We start from the raw sequence: 15,974 nt of genomic DNA, 5'->3' as shown, positions 1-15,974 counted from the left end.
AGAGGCCGCAAAACTCACCGCCTGTTGCACCACCTGCAGCGAAAAGGGCGGAGGGATATATAAACCAAGGATGACATATAATTGGCAATTGATGTAGGCAGCTACAAATACATACTTGCCCGCCTTATCCACCTGACATGCATCTACCTCCCACCGGAGAGATTTATGAACCATGAGGGACACACCCCTAGACAGATTCGAATAGCAGGAGTGTTGTGCCCATTGAACCCAGGGCTTTTGCAATCGTTTCGTATTATCAGCTATTAAATGAGTTTCCTGTAGGCATAGAATATGCGGGTTAAACCTTCTGACTGCAGAGAACACCATGGCTCTTTTTCTAGCGGCTCCCAATCCCCTGACATTCCATGACATCACACGTAACTCAGACATATTGGCACGATATAAAGGACCTCAGTAACTTTCCGCCCTTCCCACAAATTTACATTACAACCGACACAGCACAGAAGACAGAAAATTTGCATTGTCAGGCTCATCCTGACACATACTGTGAGTGCCTGCATGGTATAACCTCGTACCATTCGCATCACTCTTAACAATTTAAACAGAGACAGTATACCACAATAGTTTGGTGGCACTTCAGATTAACGGGGTGTGCTTATGGTTATTTACCAGTAGCACCTAAGATTTCGTGAATAATTCAGAAGAATTTCTGATTACATAGCCTAGGACCCAATCCCTAACCTCTGATGAGAACCCAGGCAGAGCATGGATGACCGAGACATTACGAACATTCTCCAACAGACTGGGTAGTATATGAACTGCGTTCTTCCTCTCAGTAGCGTTTAGTGTCCTCCTATCCTGACCGTCCACCACACAATACGCGATAAAGTCAGAATAGATGGGCAGTAGACTGAGTCAGGAGCGTCCAAGAAATAAATGATCAGACTGTCCAAGTGTTACCTCGTGTCTCGACATCCAGTACCCCCGGGATCCGTTTCTAATGTGCAAACAACACACTTTTGGGAGAAAAACATTCACTGTTCTATCTTTGAGCTCTTGCGTTTCTCCCTCTTCCATCCAGCCAGTCAGTGGCTTCCTCAGGAGTATTGAAGAACCGGCTCACATCACCATCTGCCACCCTCAGGCGAGCTGGATACACCATAGAATATGGCAAATTCTTTTCACGCAGCCTCCGCTTCACTGCGCTGAAAGTGGCTCTGCGCTTCTGCAACTCGGAGGAGAAGTCCGGGAAAATCATAATGGTGCTATTTTCGAATTTCAGCTCCTGCTTGCTGCGCGCCATGCGCAGCACCAGATCTCTATCCATAGAGTTCAGCAGCCTAGCCAGCAAAGGTCTTGGAGGAGTCCCCGGTGGAAGGGGTTTAGCAGGGACGCGATGCGCTCGTTCAATGACGAATGCTGTTGAGAATGTGGCGTCCGGAAAAGATTCCTGAAGCCAGGTAGTGATAAATGCGCACGGATTATTACCCTCCGCCTTCTCGGGCAAGCCGATGATCCGCAGGTTATTGCGACGCGTGCGGTTCTCATAATCGTCGCATTTCTGCTGCCAGAAATTCACCTTTTGCTCCAGTTCCTGCACTTTTGTGGGGAGCGGCTGCAGGCGATCTTCCACATCGGAGATTCTATTCTCGGCCTCTTTAACTCGGTCCCGAATGGCCTGCATGTCATGGCGGAGCAAGCCTATGTCCACCTTCACTTCCTCCAGTTTGCCCACCATAGACGTGCGGCAGACAGATATGGCTGTTAGTAACTGTTCAGTCACTTGCTTGAGAGACGGCTCGCTGGTCGACTGCTCTGCCTCCCCAGTTCCAGCTTCCTCTCCTGTCCTCTCTGCCGACGGCGAACGAGATCCGGCGCCATCTTGATCTTCCACGCGGGCAAACTCCTTGAGTCTGTCCGCTGCAGATTGCGCTCTATTTCGAGCCATATTTGTGTTGCGGGTTTTTCCCGACCTCCTGCCGGCTCGAGAGGTAATGTTTGCGGCGATGAATTCACAGGATAATACAGAAGTTAGGGGATTTGGGTCCGGAGCTCTCTCACATGCGTCCTCACATATCAACTTCCGGCCACGCCCCCCCACAGGGAACTAAATTTAGTGAAAACATCTGTTACTGATCGGAAGATGCGCGACTACAAGCGCACGCTGATGATAGCATTCCCACCTGACAGCGGGGGCACAGTGGAAGCGCAAGGCGAATGCAGAGGAGGAAGAGGTCGCCAACGCAGCTGGGGCACCACCAGCACCTGAGAAGGCAGGGTTAGCATGGCCAAAATGTGGAAAAGCTTTGTCAGCCTTGGAGGTGCTGACCTGCCCTGCAGCCAGTGTATCGTGTGAACGTGTGTTTAGCACGGCAGAGAGCATTATCACAGGCCGCAGCCAATGTGGACAAGCTTACGTTTATTAAAATGAACCAGGCATGGATCCTACAGGACTTGTCCGTACCTTGTGTAGAATAGACATTTATACCAGCCTCAACCATCCATTCTTGTACTCAAGTGCACTTATTCTTTGTTTTATTTTGTTATATGTCCCAATATTTTGGGGGATACCCCAATTAAAAAAAAATAAAAATAACACAAATCAGTGTTGGCTACCTATTCCTCCTTCACCGCCGCTTCCACCTACACCGCCACGTCAACCTACACCGCAACATCCACCCATACACCGCCTCCTCAACCTCCTACTCCTAGATCCAGATTGTTATTTTTTATTTTTCTGTATTTTATGTTATTTTAAGTCATTGCCTATCCTTATCCATTTGTTTGCAGAACAGTTGTCATGCTCTTAAGCACATTTTGATGCCTTTTGCAGCCTTCTAGCCCTTTCCAGGACTATTTTAGAGTCATTTTAGTGCCCAAAAGTTTGGGTCCCTATTGACTTCAATGGGGTTCGGGTTCAGGGTCAAGTTCAGGTCCCGAACCCGAATTTTTTTTTCAAGTTCGGCCGAACCTGCCGAACCCGAACATCCAGGTGTCTGCTCAACTCTACTTATCAATTTTGTACCTCCTCTTTCTTTTCTTCCTAGCGCCCAATTGTACAAGATATCCCCTAATAACCGCTTTATGCAATTCCCATAGTGTGGTCCAATCCATCCCTTCAGTAGTATTTTCAAGGAAAAATAACTTTATTTGTTCTGCAATGTATTTAGCATCTGCATCCAATGTAAGCAGTGAATTATTTCATCTCCAATTATAAAATTTCTGTGGGCCTTTGGACAGTTTTAGGTATACAAAAAGTGGAGCATGATCTGAAAATATAAACGTATCATATACAGCCGATTGAATCATATTCAGATTCTTTTGGTAGATTTAAATATGATCCACCCGAGAGTATTGATTGTATACTGCAGAGAAACACGAATAGTCTCTATCCGCAGGATTGAAATACCTCCAAGCATCTATAAGTTGCCTGTCTTGAAATAGCTTTCTAACTTTTCTAATCGTGTTATAGGAAATTAACGATTTGCCTCTAGTGGTATCTACATTTGGCTCTAGTGGAACATTGAAGTCTCCTAGCATTATGATATTGCCTTCAGCAAATTTGTCCACCTTATTGAATATATGCCTTAAGAAATCTAACTGTTTATTTTTGGGGGTGTAGACATTGATTATAGTTATTAAGGATTCACCTATCCATCCCTTAACCATAATATAGCGTCCCTCCAAATCTATAAGCAAATCCTTAACCTTGAATCCTATTGACTTATGTATTACTATTGATACTCCCTTTCTTCTCCTAAGTGGGGTATTGGCATTAAACCATTGAAGATATGTAGCAGATTTTATTATTGAAGTATAATCCTTCCTGAAGTGTGTTTCTTGAAATAGTGCTATTTTAATTTTATTTTGTTTTAAGTATTGTAATACTTGTGTTCTCTTTTTAGGTATATTTAACTCATTTACATTATAAGTAGATATTCTAATATCCTGAATTATATAAAATCAACGTGGCTTTAGTGTCAATACATGACGATTAGCTAAACTTAGAAAAAGAACTGAGTGTAACTTACGAAACAGAGAGCTGTACGTCTCACCTAAAGAGCTCCAGTACAGCAGGAAGTAGTGATAAAGAAGCTGCTGGCAACTAGCAGACTTAAAGGCCCGTAGGATGCCAGGGTTACAAATAGCTAGGATAGAGGGGTGTCTCTCTATCAGTGACTTGGGGTGTAAAATCACCCAGATTTTACAACATACAGGTCCTTCTAAAAAAATTTGCATATTGTGATAAAGTTCATTATTTTCTGTAATGTACTGATGAACATTAGACTTTCATATATTTTAGATTCATTACACACAACTGAAGTAGTTCAAGCCTTTTATTGTTTTAATATTGATGATTTGGGCATACAGCTCATGAAAACCCAAAATTCCTATCTAAAAAAAATTTGCATATCATGAAAAGGTTCTCTAAACGAGCTATTAACCTAATCATCTGAATAAACTAATTAACTCTAAACACCTGCAAAAGATTCCTGAGGCTTTTAAAAACTCCCAGCCTGGTTCATTACTCAAAACCGCAATCATGGGTAAGACTGCCAACCTGACTGCTGTCCAGAAGGCCATCATTGACACCCTCAAGCAAGAGGGTAAGACAAAGAAAGAAATTTTTGAATAGACTGTTCCCAGAGTGCTGTATCAAGGCACCTAATTGGGAAGTCTGTGGGAAGGAAAAAGTGTGGCAGAAAACTCTGCACAACGAGAAAAGGTGACCGGACCCTGAGGAACATTGTGGAGAAGGACCGATTCCAGACCTTTGGGGACCTGCGGAAGCAGTGGACTGAGTCTGGAGTAGAAACATCCAGAGCCACCGTGTACAGACGTGTGCAGGAAATGGGCTACAGGTGCCGCATTCCCCAGGTCAAGCCACTTTTGAACCAGAAACAGCGGCAGAAGCGCCTGACCTGGGTTACAGAGAAGCAGCACTGGACTGTTGCTCAGTGGTCCAAAGTACTTTTTTCGGATGAAAGCAAATTTTGAATGTCATTCGGAAATCAAGGTGCCAGAGTCTGGAGGAAGACTGGGGAGAGGGAAATGCCAAAATGCCTGAAGTCCAGTGTCAAGTACCCACAGTCATTGATGGTCTGGGGTGCCATGTCAGCTGCTGGTGTTGGTTCACTGTGTTTTATCAAGGGCAGGGTCAATGCAGCTAGCTATCAGGAGATTTTGGAGCACTTCATGCTTCCATCTGCTGAAAAGCTTTATGGAGATGAAGATTTCATTTTTCAGCACGACCTGGCACCTGCTCACAGTGCCAAAACCACTGGTAAATGGTTTACTGACCGTGGTATTACTGTGCTCAATTGGCCTGCCAACTCTCCTGACCTGAACCCCATAGAGAATCTGTGAGATATTGGGAAGAGAAAGTTGAGAGACGCAAGACCCAACACTCTGGATGAGCTTAAGGCCGCTATCGAAGCATCCTGGGCCTCCTTAACACCTCAGCAGTGCCACAGGCTGATTGCCTCCATGCCACGCCGCATTGAAGCAGTTATTTCTGCAAAAGGATTCCCGACCAAGTATTGAGTGCATAACTGAACATAATTATTTGAAGGTTGACTTTTTTTGTATTAAAAACACTTTTCTTTTATTGGTCGGATGAAATATGCTAATTTTTTTAGATAGGAAATTTGGGTTTTCATGAGCTGCGATTTTACTTCTATGTCTCCTCCTTCTTTTTCTTTAATAGCTTTTTATTTTATTGCTTTAATCACTATGAAACTGATGTGTCCTACCTTTCTGCAGGTCACCATGAGCTATCCGACTCTGCTTTCAAGTGAATCGGAGGTCTGATATCAGGCTGGTCTGCGTCCGAACTATTTGTATATGCCCATCTGTGCTTACCGGAGGATACAGCCGCCCGCTTTAACGGCACTTGCCACAGGTCCCGATCAATGTCCTTTCTAGATAGCGTCAGCAATAGTCCTCTGATGAAAGGTTTGTGCCTGGTGTAGAGCTAAAAATAAAGGAAGAGAGACAAGTTTCTCCGCGACAAAAATGATTATGAGAGTAATAGAGTCTTCGATTGGAACAAGAACCGGGGCCGCCCTCGCCGCAATCCTCGCCGTTCCCGCGGCGACTTCTGGATGACCGACTGCTCCCCTTTAGGAAAAGAACCAGAAGGGGCCGAGGACAGCTTAAGAGGAAGGAATACCCAGGTCCGCAAGTCCATGAGGAGACGGCGACAAGTCACTTGGAAACAGTAGAAGTATACCAACCACCCCCGTCCACACAGGACTCTCCCAGCATTATCATCAATCTGACTGCTCATGTGTTGCCCCCGAGCTGTATCTCACTCCTCCATCGAGGATTGGGATACAGCTTAGTGGAACAATTTAATCTTGTCGATTTTGAGGTGGATTTATACAAGGCGATACGCAAATTGTTTTTGAGAAAAATGTTTGCAGAACGTAACCCCACCTGCCCCCAATTGTTACCTGGCGAGATCCCAGCCCAGATGACATGCACTGATTTTCACCTCCAGCACCGCTTTGACACTGAGGAGATTTTATGTATCCAGTTTCTGGCGGATCTTGACAGTGACAGTGCCCATGTTTTGGAGCCTTCAGCATCCTTTTCAGGTGGCATCAGGTCCACCTTTCTTCCCCCTATGCCGGCGGGCTCGGCCATTGACCTCTTTCATAAAAGAGTACTTAGGGACATATGTGCACTGATCTACCCGGTTGCACCACCTAACATTACTCGAGAGGAGAAGGCAGCGTTACGTTGGCTCACTGGCCTTGACGATGTCGTAATCAAGCCCGCCGACAAGGGGGGAAACGTGGTCCTGATGACCAAGGCCTTTTACTTGGAGGAAGCTTCCAGGCAGTTGGGAGACACTGATGTATATGAGAAGCTAGGTGACAACCCTGTCCCGTCGATACTAATCAGGGATGCGGTCACTTCTTTCCAAATATGTAGACATACAGTTTCTCCCTAGGAGCATCCTGGACAAACTAATCCCCAAGTTCCCCAAGAACCCAGCCTGGTACGTTGTGCCCAAGGTGCACAAATCGCTATCCCATCCACCGGGATGACCCATCGTCTCCGGTATGGGGTCAGTGACTGAATCATTCTCAATGTATGTAGATTGGCTACTTAGGCCCCTATCTAAAGGATACCGGGGACTTCCTTGAGGTTGAGTGACGGGAGGAATTCCACCTTGTGTCCTTTAGACGTAGAGAGTCTGTATACCAGGATTCCACATGATGCAGGGCTGAAAGCCGTAGCATCAGTTCTCAGTAGCTCCAATAAAGGCACTGTCTTTTCACAGTTTATACAGGAGTCCCTAGACTTGATATTGACCAATAACGTTTTTCAGCTTGTTGGTCAGTGGTACCGCCAGATACTAGGTATAGCGATGGGCACACCTGTGTCATGCACCTGCGCTAACCTGTATCTGGCGGTATTCAAGGAGTCATATGTATTTTCCATGCAGAACCCCTTCCTTAGGTATGTCTATCTCTATCTGCGGTATGTGGACGATGTGTTCCTGGTCTGGTCGGGCAGCGAAGGTCTGTGTAGGCAATTTGTGCAATACATGAATGAAACAAACAAAATGAACATGAAGTTCACCCTCAACTTTGGTGGCAATAGTCTATATTTTCTGGAGGTGAAGGTCACCGTGGTTGATGGTACCCTGCAAACCACAGGTTTTCGCAAGCCCACCGCAACCAATTCGCTACTCCACCAGACCAGTTTCCATCCCCTACCGTTAAGGAGGTTATTCCCTTCGGACAGTTCATACGCCTTTGCAGGATCAACAGTACCGATGAAAACTATTTTAGGCAGGCCCACCAACTCAAAGATAGGCTACTCGAAAGGGGTTATCCTAGAAGGGACGTGATCGATGCGTTACATCGAGCAGCTCTTTGTCCCCGGCATAGTCTCCTTAGTGATAAGGTTCAGAATGACAACCAAGACAGGTTCACTTTCATCTTTAAATTCAATCCAGCTGCAGACATTGTGAAAGTAGCAGTGCTTAATAACTGGGACCTTTTGAAAGGTGATTCAGCTTTTGGGGAGCTGGTTTCTCGGCGACCCTTGGTCACCTTTAAAAAATGTCACACCTTAAAAGACAGGTTAGTTCATAGTGTGCTAAGGCAGACTAAACAGCCGAACTGGCTCCAAAGTAGGAGACCTCAGGGCAATTTTAAATGTGGGACGTGCTCTTTTTGTTCCCATAACTCGCAGGGGAAGTTTCTGTCTTTAGGGGGCATTACACATAGGGTCAATGACTTCATTACGTGTCGCACCTCTCATGTGGTCTATGTCGTATCATGTACCCGCAACAGGTTTTACATTGGCAAAACCATCAGGCCCCTGTTTGAGCGAATACGGGAGCACCTTAGTTCAATAAGGACGGGGCGAGGCTCGCCCCGCCTGATTGACCATGTCCGTTCGACCCACAAGGGTGATCAATCCAGCCTCTCTTTTGCTGGGATTGAGGCGGTGGGACCCATCCCACGGGGTGGGAACTGCCACCGCCTTTTGTTGCAGCGGGAGGCTCGATGGATCATCAGAATGGGTGCCATGGGACCCCATGGCCTGAACGATAAAAATGACATGGCTGTCTTTCTTTAAGGCCCCTTCGCTCTTCCGTTTTAGGATACCCAGGGATTTTGCCAGTTCTCACTGTTCATGCCATAACACTCTTATCTGTTGCCCTTAGTGACTGCTTTCCACTTTCTTCCATGTGCTTTATTTCCCGAATGCACCAGGGCATTAAGGGAACATCTCTCCCTGTGCCCCCACCCCTTGATGGGGGTATTGCCTTTAGCTGCATGTAATGTAAGAGAAACAGCACTGATATATCAACTTCATTGTATCTTCCTTTGTTTTCTAGCATTTCTCTGTACGTTTTTGTAACTTGTCTCCTCCATTAATTGATAAAGTGTTGCTTCATGTTTGCTGTAGTGATCTGCAGCGTGTATGTAATGTAGCTATGTTCCCTTTCTGTATCTTTCACAGCGCGCACCTGGGGAGCGTCTATGGTCGTCATGGTGATGACCCATGGTAGCCCTTAAATGCACGTCCGTGCGCCTGCATGTCAGTAGCGGTCCGAGGAAGCGCGATTCAGCGCGAAAGGGCCGTCACCTCCTATCCACACCTGGGCCGTCCCGCTCACCAGCCTATGCTACCCTGATAGTCAGCAATAAAGCTCCTTTGAAAATTCGACCCTGGTGAGTGCCGTGTATCTTTTATCTACCTTCCACGCCTGGTGTAGAGATAGTTCGCCTGTCAGACTGTCAGTTACGGCAGCGCTGAGATCTTCTGTGTGTCGGCTTGACTACTGCACCTCCGCCAGTAAATTTAGATCAGGTCTTCAGCTGGTCTTACAGGCCGCGACTTCCGGTGGTTCTGGATCCATTCAATATTGGTATCTTTAGAGTCTGCACAGTCTCAGGTTCAGAATCCACCAGTCTCATAGAGTTTCTTCAGGAAATAACTGTATTTTCTCAATCTTTGAGCCAGTTTGTGCAGAGCTGCACAGAAAGACGTCTTCTCAGCTCTGCAGCTAGCTCCGCCCCCCGCGCAATGGCACATTCTAAACATATCAAGTAAAATAACTGAAATAAAGTGGCCTAAATGTGAGGAAATGCTCAAAAACCCCAAACACTGTGCCGTGTTTATAACCAGGGGAGCAATTTCTCCACATGTGATCCGTTGCTAACGGCAATCCCCAGCAAAAATGCATACAATGAAGGATGTCGGCAGTGGACCACATGCACCACAATGGCATCCTACACAAGATGGGATAATGTGTGGATGCAAATATAAAAATACATAAATCACTGCGAAAGGTGCACCACAATGATATGCAACGGACAACACTGGCTAATCCCTCAAGCTGATGTTAAGAACTGAGACTTTAGCCAATGTATTCTAGTCATGATCACATGCGGAGGAATTGCTCTCCCGGTTATAAACACGCCACAGTGTTTGGGGTTGTTGAGCATTTCGTCCTATTTAGGCCACTTTATTTCAGTTATTTTACTTGATATGTTTAGAATGTGCCATTGCGTACTACTGGTAGCATTGTGTTGCAGCTGGTAGCCTGTGTCACATGGCTTGTTATAGGTGGGGCCTACAGCCTTTTCATCTCTCCCACTGCCTGAGTGATCTCACTATGGAGGTATGTGGGAGCTTGGCTGTAAGTTGTATCTTACCACCTCTCAGACCGAGTTCACACTCAGGTAGTTTAGTGGTAGGAACGCATTCCATGCTGAGATACCTTGACGGTGGTGCAAAAGGGCTCCGATGTGTTCCTGTCTTCTTCCGGGCTCTGTGCTGTGTCCTGTGTATAGCCTCACCAACTTACCTCTCTGGCCTCCAATGCTGCAATCTGGGTTTCAGCCATGGTCTTCCCATGGCAGATGTGCTGCTGGGTTGCGCCCCTCCCCCTTACGTGATCTCTAGGAAACGCTACGTGGTGATGCGAGCGCGTCTGTAGTGACAGAGCGCTCACTGTGTTCCTCCCTTCCGCACATACATGCTAGAGGAGAATTAGTGATATTGATGTTAGGTGGTGTGGGTTATTTGGCTGGTTGACTTAGGCCTCATGCACACGACCGTTGTGTGCATCCGTGTCCGTTGTTCCGTTTTCCGTGATTTTCTGCGGACCCATTGACTTTCAATGGGTCCGTTGAAAACTCGGAAAATGCACCGCTTGTCATCCGCGTCCGTGACCCGTGTTTCCTGTCTGTCAAAAAAATATGACCTGTCCTGACATGGAGGCACACAAGATTCTCATCCGCGTCCGTGATCTGTGTCCGTGGCTACTTTTGCACAGACGGATTCCGCAGATCCGTCTGCATAACAGCTTTTCAGATGTGAGTTTTCACATCGTGAAAACTCAGATCCGACAGTATATTATAACACAGAGGCGTTCCCATGGTGATGGGGATGCTTCAAGTTAGACTATACTATGAACTGTGGACATAACTGCCCCCTGCTGCCTGGCAGCACCCGATCTCTTACAGGGGGCTGTGATCCGCACAATTAACCCCTCAGGTGCCGCACCTGAGGGGGTTAATTGTGCGTATAATAGCCCCCTGTAAGAGATCAGGTGCTGCCAGGCAGCAGGGGGCAGACCCCCCTCCCTCCCCAGTTTTAAATTCATTGGTGGCGAGTGCGGCCCCCCCTCCCTCCCTGGACTCACATCTTGATAGATTTTACTAAGGAACTCCCACCCTCCTGGGCTAGGTCGGTCATTTGGGTTGTAATATATATAAAACCTAGGTGCATCTTATGATAACTTATATATTGTAGGAATCACTCTCTCACAAAGGGGTTGGCAATGACAGATTTCCACAGACAGCGGGGGTTATAGTCCAAATCGTGTTTTATTTGGTCACTTCAGCATCACATACACATCTAAATTGTCGCATCACTTGGTTAGGTGAAGCTACAGCACCGGCAAACATCGAAACAAAACCTGCCCATCTAGGCTCCAACAAATATAGTATAAACCTATAATGTTGTTAGAGAACAAACAACAAGAAAATGCCCAAAATATTCCCAAAATATAATTTATTTAATTATAATCAACATATCGTGATTTATAAAATATTAGAAATGACAAAAAAATGAAGAACCAGCAGGAAACCGGATACCGCAATCCACTGGCCAATGCCGCTGCTACCCACCAAAAGATGGAAAACATGTCAAGTATGCCAATGGTATATATCAGGGTGATTCACAATATAGTAGCCCTAATGATGCTACTGTTGTAAAGTAAAAAGCATATGGTCATCACCCCGTACATAACCACTAGGCAGAGCCGACTCGAAGTGCAGTTAAAGAAAAATAATCAAACAGACGCTAGAATCTAGCAGCAGAGGGAGAGGTTGAACCCTCAGAAAATAATAAAGCACAAGACCTTATAATAAAGGATATGGAGGAGCCGAGCTATCAACTACAGATAGACATCAAAAGCATACCACAAGACATGATGGAGGGTAAAAAGCAGCAGGCACAGGACAGGATAGGAACCTCGACGCGCGTTTCGCCTCAGCTTCGTCTGGAGGAAAGTGAAAGTGTGGCCATATCCCCCTATTTATATCTCCCGTAAAGATCAAACACATGTGGTCTCAATAAACAATCACAACAGCTGATGCCTAATATCGAGCGCTCCATACCTGATGATGCACGCCAAGCCCACAGTGATGACGCCGCACTCATCAGGAGGAGGGGTGGAACGCACGTTATGCGTTCCAGCCCGCCTCTCAAGGAGACGTAGCGGCGTCCCCACGTGACCCTGCGCACAGCACATCATAGCAGAGCGCTGCATCAGATGATCAGGTAAACAAGATCTCAGAATAACCGGTTTCCACCTGGATCCAGTTACATAAAGGAGTCCCATATAGTCAGGCAAACATATACCTGCTTCTACATCTGTGGTTTATGACAGTCAACTTGAGAACCTCTATGTAATGTCCGGCAAGCAGTGGTCACCACTAAACGGCTCCTCTCTTGCTGGAGAGCTCTGGCTCTGGCTTTGGTCTTTCCAGTCTCTCTTATGGTCCCTTTTAAATCTTCTCTTTCCAGCTCAGCAGTGTTACTAGCCAAAGGCAATCTAAAAAATCTAACTTAATTCGGGCTAAAAAGTTGCAGTTGAGGGAGCTTCAGTCGCTGTTGGGGAAGCTTAATTTCGCTTGCCGGATAATGCCCATGGGTCGAGTGTTCTGTAGACGGTTGGCGCAGGCGACCGGGGAGGTGGTGGTTCCGCATCATTATATCCGGTTAGGGAGGGAGCTGCGGGCGGACTTACAGGTTTGGAGTTCTTTTCTGGAACAGTACAACGGTCTCTCGCTGTTTATGGGGGGAGTGGATGAGGCTTTTGATTTTGAGTTATTTACTGATGCGGCGGGGGGTCAGGTTTTGGGGCGTTTTGTGGAGGTCAATGGTGTGCTGGGGTTTGGCCGGCTGTATGGGTTGAACGGGGATGGGTGAGGAATTTAGCATTGTTGGAGTTGTTCCCTATTGTGCTGGCGGTTTTGTTGTGGGGAGAGCGGTTCCGGGACAGGAAGGTTCGTTTTCACTACGACAATATGGGGGTGGTTCAAGCGATCAATGGTCTGTCGGCGTCGTCGCCATTGGTGGTGTGGCTGCTGCAGCGGTTGGTGTTAGAGTGCTTGTCGCTTAATGCTTGGGTTGTAGCGGTACATGTGCCAGGGGTGGACAATTGTATTGCTGACGCCCTTTCTCGTTCGCAGTGGAATTGTTTTCGGCAGCTGGCTCCGGAGGCGGACGCGGTTGATTTGGAGTGTCCGGCTTGCCTGTGGGAGCTGTTGGAGGAACATTGATGGGGCTTATTCGGGCGTCATTGGCTCCGGGTACGTGGGATATGTATATGAGGGCTTGGAGGGCCTGGGAGGATTGGTGTACCGTTTTGGGAGGGGTGATGGAGGAGCCGGAGTTGGCTTTATTAATGTTTTTAGGTCATGGTAGGGAGCAGGGTTGGTTGGTTAGCAAGGTGAACGGTTACATGGCTGGGTTGGCCTTTGGTTTTAAGGCTCGGCGGATGGTGGATGTTACAAAATCCTTTTTGGTGGTGCAGGCATTGAAAGGGTGGAGGAGGATGGGTGCTGGGGTGGATGGGAGGAGGCCAGTCTCGTTTGGGTTGTTGCTTCAGTTGGGGGGGCAGTTGCGGGTGGTTTGTCGGTCGGAAGGGGAAGCGCGGTTGCTTCTGTTGGCTTTTTCGCTGGCGTTTTTTGGGGCGATGCGTGTGGGGGAGTTGGTTTGTCCATCGGTGAGTCTGGTGGGGGGACTTTTGAGGGGGGATGTTGAGTGGTTTTAGGATAGGGTGGAGTTTGTTATCCGGCGGTCAAAAACGGATAAATTGGGTAGAGGATGGAAGGTGGTGCTTTTCCGGGTTGAGGGTTGTGATATGTGCCCGGTTCAGTGTTTTCGGGATTATGGGTTGGGTGGGGGGGAGGGGTCCCCTTTGTTGGTTCATGCAGATGGCACCTTTTTGTCTCGCTTCCAGTTTTCTGCATTTTTTTTTAGGTGTTTGAGCCGGGTGGGGGTGGATAAGGTGGGGTATTCCAGCCACTCCTTTAAGATTGGGGCAGTGATGGAAGCGGCTAGATGGGGTCTTGGTGAGGAGGTTATTAAGAGGATTGGTCGTTGGGAGTCGGCAAGGTTTAAGTGTTATGTTCGTTTGGATTGCCTATAGAGACAAGGGGGGTGGTTGTGTTTGGGGTTTGTTGTGTTGGTGCAAAGCTGCGGTATTGTTCTTTTGTTTCTCTCGTTGCAGATGCGGCGCCCGCTCTGGTGTGGATTCTGGGGCATTCTGATGTCTTCTGGGGGGCTGTCCGGGCAGCGGTTCGGCCAGTCAACAGCTAGGATTTGATAGGGAGTCTGTGGTGGTAAGGTGGATTGGGAGGCGGGGTATGGTTTGGAAAGGGGTGCTGCCTGAGATTCATAGGTTCGTGAGGATGGATAGGGCACCGGATGTGTTGGTGGTACATGCGGGGGGCAACGACTTGGCGACTAAGCCTATTCGGGAGTTGATTAAAGAGGTCAAGTAGGATTTCTTACGTTTGTGGTCATTATTTCCGGGTATGGTGACTGAAGGTGAATAGGGCGGTGGGGCGTTTTATGGCTAGGAACGGGGCGGTGGTAGTTAGGCATAGGGAGTTGGAGTATGTGGAGTTTGGCGTTGCAGGATGGCATTGAGGTGGCCCTGAGGTTGTGGAGGAACGCCCGGAGTTGAGATAGTCAAGTTCGGTCGTTGGTGGCGGGGGGGGGGGTCCTTGGAGTTGGTCATGGTGGAATCTGAGGACAATTGCGGGGGCCCCACGGTGGGGGCTGGACTCCCAGGTGGACCGAGCGGTTGTGGTGAATCGAGGGGGGGTCATTCAGTGGTGCCTTTGAGCTGGGCGTTACGGCTGGAGGCAAGAATGGCTCACCCTGGTTCGACAGCTCGATGTTTTTGGGGCTTCAAGGACCTTCCCCCATTGGGGTTTACAGTATTATGTTATGTTATTTTGTAATTGTTATTTAATAAACGGCTGCTGTGGCCATTACATTTCCAGTTGGTGGTCCGAGTTTTTTATTGGGATTGGGTCTCTGTGGCGGGGAAGTGTACTGGTGGCAAAGTGGTATTTGGAGGGTATGAAGGTAAATGAAAGTGGCGAACGGGGATAACCAATACCCTCGTCAAGCAATGGCTGGACTGGGGGGAGCAGAGCCCCCTTTAGGGGAGGCCCCCATGATGGGGGGTTTGGTTTAGTGAGCTGGGTGGGGGGGTGGTTGGGCCAGGGTAGAGGGAGGGGGCTATGGGAGGTAGTAAAGTTAGGATAGGTTAATTTGAGTGAGGGGGGTGGAGTTAAGGGGTTAAATAGGCAGGGAGGAAGAAGGTAGGGCGCCATTTTGGTAAGAAAGAGAAGCTCCCACCCACCCTTCCCTTTTCTGGGTTTAGGGTTGAAGGGATTGGGGGTTGGGGTATTGAGAGTTTCGTGGGGGGTGGTTTGTCACGGCCGCTTGTGGCGGTGGGGGGGTCCTTGGAGTTGGTCACGGTGGAATCTGATGACAATTGGGGGGGCCCCACGGTGGGGGCTGGACTCCCAGGTGGACCGAGCGGTTGTGGTGAATCGAGGGGGGGTCATTCGGTGGTGCCTTTGAGCTGGGCATTACGGCTGGAGGCAAGAATGGCTCACCCTGGTTCGACAGCTCGATGTTTTTGGGGCTTCAAGGACCTTCCCCCATTGGGGTTTACAGTATTATGTTATGTTATTTTGTAATTGTTATTTAATAAACGGCTGCTGTGGCCATTACATTTCCAGTTGGTGGTCCGAGTTTTTTATTGGGATTGGGGCTCTGTGGCGGGGAAGTGTACTGGTGGCAAAGTGGTATTTGGAGGGTATGAAGGTAAATAAAAGTGGTGAACGGGGATAACCAATACCCTCGTCATGACTATAATGGAATCCGTTCGGTTTCCTTTCTGTTTTCTGTTCGGGTGAGGAACTTTTTTATAGAGGAGAAAAAAG

Source organism: Bufo gargarizans, chromosome 6, assembly GCF_014858855.1.
Source record: "Bufo gargarizans isolate SCDJY-AF-19 chromosome 6, ASM1485885v1, whole genome shotgun sequence".
Taxonomy (NCBI): Eukaryota; Metazoa; Chordata; class Amphibia; order Anura; family Bufonidae; genus Bufo; species Bufo gargarizans.
This window is presented reverse-complemented; position numbering follows the sequence as displayed.